The sequence below is a fragment of the Aotus nancymaae genome, unplaced genomic scaffold (genome assembly GCF_030222135.1).
Source record: "Aotus nancymaae isolate 86718 unplaced genomic scaffold, 86718_ANA_hifiasm-v0.15.2.pri h1tg000062l, whole genome shotgun sequence".
NCBI lineage: Eukaryota > Metazoa > Chordata > Mammalia > Primates > Aotidae > Aotus > Aotus nancymaae.
The window spans coordinates 32,850,084-32,855,107 of record NW_026988476.1 but is presented as its reverse complement, the minus strand read 5'-3'; the positions used below and the strand labels follow the sequence as shown (position 1 = coordinate 32,855,107).

General features: G+C 44.2%; 1 long non-coding RNA gene across 1 annotated transcript; it reads left to right on the top strand.

Moving 5' to 3' along the window:
• The first annotated feature begins 1,318 nt into the window (after nucleotides 1-1,318).
• On the top strand, nucleotides 1,319-3,976 carry LOC105709989 (uncharacterized). Its single transcript, XR_001105645.2, has 3 exons — nucleotides 1,319-1,438; nucleotides 1,935-2,134; nucleotides 3,849-3,976. It is a non-coding gene; the product is annotated as an uncharacterized LOC105709989 (long non-coding RNA).
• The last annotated feature ends 1,048 nt before the right edge of the window (nucleotides 3,977-5,024 follow it).

The following is a 5,024-nucleotide window of genomic DNA, read 5'->3' as shown; positions in this document are numbered from 1 at the left end:
CAATCATGGTTCTTTGCCTTTGGAGTGGTACTATAAAGATACAGCCCATCTCAGCACCAGAATTTCACCAGGAAAAATCAGAATAGAAATGACAAAGCTTAAAAAAAAAATGGAGGCCGGATTTCAGAAGTATTTACCCTAATTATTTTTAAGAAAGCTTACCATAAATACTTCCAAAAACAACAGGCTTTACAAAATATTATACAATGTCTTGTTTATAGCAGTAAGTATCTACTCAGGCCATTTGTCAGACTGTTTTAGTAATTAGTTTCTTGTGTAAACTTTCATCTCAAGAAGGTCAATAATCATCTGATTTCCTCTCTAGCTAATGATCTGTTATTAGCCTACTTTTAACAATGGAAGAAGAAACTGGTATATGTTTTAAGTCAACCCGTTCTCCTAAGTCTCATAGTTTGTTTCGGCATCATGTTATTGTGTACTTACATAAGTAATCTCTCAGTTAAGAAGAATAAAATCAGTTTCTGGGCTCAGAAAGTAAAAAGGGAAATTCTTTCCCAATCTCCTCCTCCCCTACCGCTCGGCTTTCTTTGTTTAAAAAATTAAATTTAAATGTACAAGACCAAACACAGGCACTTTCTAAAAAACAAAAATGAAGCCAAATCACAAAATTACTCAATAGTTATAGAATACAGCTCTGATTTTGGGGAGGGGAGGTCATCTCCAGTTCGGGCACTTCTTCCTTTTTCTGCCAGCCCACCAACAGACCCCAAGGGAAAAGTGCTTTCACAATTCTGGGTCGAGGAGACCTGTGAAATTACAGGCATTTGAACAGAGGAGTTGTTTTCGAAACCGTGTTCTCCAAGATCATATTGAACAAAGGTCTCTTTTCGTTCCTGGTTTAAGTAGTCCAGCGCTAGGAAATCACTTCATGCTTAGACTATGCATCTTTAGCGAGTAAGCCCTGGTGAACTTTTTCCCACAGCGGTCATACTGAAATGGTTTAATTCCTGAGTGGATGGGCATGTGCTGCTTTAGGTTCTGAATACTGGTGAATCGCACCCTGCAGGCTGGACATTGAAAAGGTCTGTCTGGACCATTTGGACTTGGTCGTTCTGTACTGCAGGTAGCAGGAGCAATGTAGAGTTGGTAGGGATACTGAACATTTTCCAGTTGATCATCATCACCCGCAGGAGCATTGCTACTAGACGTGCTTTGAAGTGTAGGCAACCCCTCAGTAACGCCTTATCTACTGAGCCTGCGGGCGGCGGCGCCGCCGAGCTCCGGAGGCCTGCAGCTCCTCCTTCTCCCGCCAGGCTGAGGCGGCTGCGGCCCAGGGGGAGGGGGTGGAGCGCGAGACTCTCGGCTCCTCTCCTTCTCTGGGAGGCTCAGGGGCCCTCATCTCGGGCCGCAGCGTCTAGGCCCGTGAGCGACGCTGTGGCTGGGGCCAGGCAGTATAGCCCACCAGCGTGCCTGCGAGGTGGGAGTGCGAGGCGGCGGGGAGGGAAGCACCCCTGGCGCTCTGAGAGGCCTGTGGGGAGGAGCGAGGGGGCCCGGAAGCCGCGCGCGGGCGGCGGTTGGGGACGATTGGCCGAGGGCAGGCGGTGGTTTGGGAGCGCCGCGACTGCTCGCGAGTACCCGGCGGGGCGGGTTGAGGAAAGGGAAGGGGACTCAGGGGAGGTTGGGAGCCGCCGCCGATGCTGCTCCGCTCACTCCCGTCTTTTTAGGGGCACTTTGTCTACCTAACAGTTTCTAACAGTACCTGACGGTACCTAGCAGAGTTCCTGGTGCATGACAGTGCTCATTAAGTATTTGTATCAGAAATGAATAAACGGATACTTCTTGAGTCTACACCACCTGAGGGGTTGTTTTTCTGCCGGAGGCTGGGGAGTAGAAAGGTGTTGGTGCCGTGGGACAGACCTTTCTGGTGACCTCTCCCTCCATCCTCCTCACATCCCCCACTCGCTTTTCCCCAGCTCAACCAAAACGCAGCAGCGTGTGTCTCATCTTGGGCTCCTCAAAAAGTGCCCCGACTGAAATACTGCCAGAGACTGGATCTCTGTGACGCTCTCATGGGAACTGTACCAGGAAAGAGAAGATTCCCTTTGCTTGTACGAAAAGGAGAACCCATTCCCCAAAGGGAAACCAGCCCACAGCCTCCCCATTGCCCTCTCAGGTAGGGGGCTGTCTGTGGTGAAAAACGTTCTCTCAGCCAGACTTTTCTTTCCCCTGAAAGTTTTTGTTACTTTAAAAATATTAACACATAAATATATGTTCATGGTACAAAGATACAAAGGGCATATAGAAGAAAGCCTAGGCACTGAGTTTCTCTATCTAGAAGAAGTAATTTTCCAGAAATAGTCCATATAAACACAAGCAAATTCATAGATATTCTCCTCACACACATACCCTTTACACAAAGATAGCATACTATTCACAATTTGTTCTCTACCTCACTTATTGCATTTATCAGTACAGCTTGGGCTGAGCGTGGTGGCTCATGCCTGTAATCCCAACACTTTGGGAGGCCAAGGCTGGAGGATCATTTGAGCTCCGGAGTTCAAGACCAGCCTGGGAAACATAGTGGTACCCCATCTCTACAAAAAATAAAAAATTAGCCAGGTGTACTGGCCTGTGCCTGTAGTCCCAGCTACTTTGGAGGCTGAGATGGGAGGATCACTTGAGCCCAGAAGGTTGAGGCTGCAGTGAGCCATGACTGCAGCACTGCACTCCAGCTTGGGTGACAGAGTTAGACCTTGTCTCAAAACAAATGATCAAACAAACAAATCAAGCTTGGAGATTGTTCCACATCCTTTATAGAGCTACTTCATTATTTTTCACCTTTATGTATTTTATTGAATGCATGTCCCATAATTTATCTACCTAATACCTTATGCATGAATGTTTAGGTAGTTTCCAGTTGTTGGGGTTCAGGGGAGCCCTCAGCTTCCCTGAGAGGACGTTTCTCCAGGTTCTTGGGAGAAGAGACCACGCATAAAAGTAAATGCCGGACTCAAAAGCGTCTGTAGAAAGTGACTTATTTAGGTAAAGAAAGAGAAAAAGGAGAAGAGAGAAAACTTTCACGAAGAGCGTGTGGAAGTGGGACCCCAGAGGGGAGATCCAGGAAGAGAAAGAGAGGTCCCACTATGTTGCAGGGGTTTCCAGAGAGCAGGAAATCCGGTGTGGCTGAAGGAGGAGGGGAATTTATCCTGGGAGAAATTCCCACCTCCCCAAGTTCCTCTGGCCAATGAAAGGAGTTCCTTTAAACTTCCGCAGGGGCGATTGACTCTTAGTTTCTTCCCGCGCGCGCGAAATTTAAACAAAAACCGTTAAATCTCCCGGATGGAGAGAGATGGGAGGGGCGCACGGCGCTGGGAAGTTCTTGCCCTTAAAACTACGCCCCCTTGTGGACCCGGAAAGAGAGCACATTTCCTCAGTCTTTTGCGGTTATAAATATCAATGCACTGAATATACTTGTATACATTTTATTTTACACCTGTTGGATCATTTGTGTGATAAATATCTAGAAGTAGAATGACTCACTCAAATTACAGACTTTTTCTTTAAGTGAGAGCAAGTTTTTTAAGAAAGTAAAGGAATAAAAAGAATGACTAATCCATAGGTAGAGCAGCCAAAAGTATAGACATTTAAAGTTTTGGTAGAAACTACTTAATTTCCCCTTAATTTCCCTCTGTTCTGGACTGAATTTTGTCCTCCCCAAAAATTAATATGTTGAAGCCTTAACCCCCAATGTGACTGTATTTGGAGACGGGACCTCTAAGAAGGTAATAAAGGTGAAGTGGGGTCATGAGAATGGACTTCAATCCAACAGGAATAGTGTCCTTGTAAGAAGAGGAGAAGACACCTGAGATCTTTCTCTTTCCCTGTAGACACACAGAAGAGGCCGTGTGAGGATTCACCTGCAAGCCAGGAAGACAGCCTTCACCAGACACCAAGCCTAAAGGCCCTGATCTTGAGCTTCTATCCTACGGAAGGGTGAGAACATAAATATCTGTTGTTTAAGCCACCCAGTCTAACACTCTCTGTAGAGACTGCACCAATTTGGAGACACTGCATCAGTTTTTATTTATTTATTTATTTATTTATTTTGAGACAAAGTCTTGCTCTTTTGTCCAGGCTGGAATGCAGTGGCACGATCTCAGATTGCTGCCACATCCACCCACCAGGTTCAAGCAATTCCCATGTCTCTGCCTCCCGAGTAGCCGAGATTACAGGTGCCCACCACCACGTCTGGCTAATTATTGTATTTTTAGTCGAGATGGGGTTTCACCATGTTGGCCTGCCTGGTCTCAAACTCCTGACCTCAAGTGATTCACCAGTCTCCCAAAGTGCTGGGATTACAGGCATGAGCTACTGTGCCCAGCTGAGGCTGTATCAATTTAAATTTGCACTCCCACTAGTATTGTAAGAGAGTAACTATTTTCCTAAATCATCACCAACTCAAAATGTTATCAAACTCTTTTATCTTGGCCAATCTAATAGGTGAAGAAAGAAGGGTATCTCAGGGTGTTTTTATTTTGCATTTTTATTAAGTGAGGCTGGACATCTCTCCATGGATTTGAGAGATATTTTTATTTTCTTTTCTGTGAATTATCTATCATATCCTTCATCCATTTTTCTAATAGTTTGTTATTCTTTTCTTATTGATTTATAGGCATATTTTTTATTAAGGAGATTAAGCCTTCATGATATGAGTTTCAAATATTTTCCCCAACTTGTTGCATATCTTTTAATGTTGTGAACTTTTCCATTTAAAATTTTTTAAGGAATCAAATTTCTCAGCATTTTCTTTATGGCTTCTTATGGGTTTTGTGTAATATCTTAAAAGATTTTCCCAAGTTAAGAAGAAGTATCTCATTTTTTCTTCTATTTCTTTAAGGATTTAATAAGAGTTTTGATCCATCTGAAATTTATTTTGATGTATGGCATAAGGTAGGAAGCTAACTGTATTTTGGCAAGTTAATTGTCCGCAAACCATTTACTGACAAATCCTTCATTTTCTCCTGGATTCGAAGTGCCACATTTAGCATACATTTAATGCATAT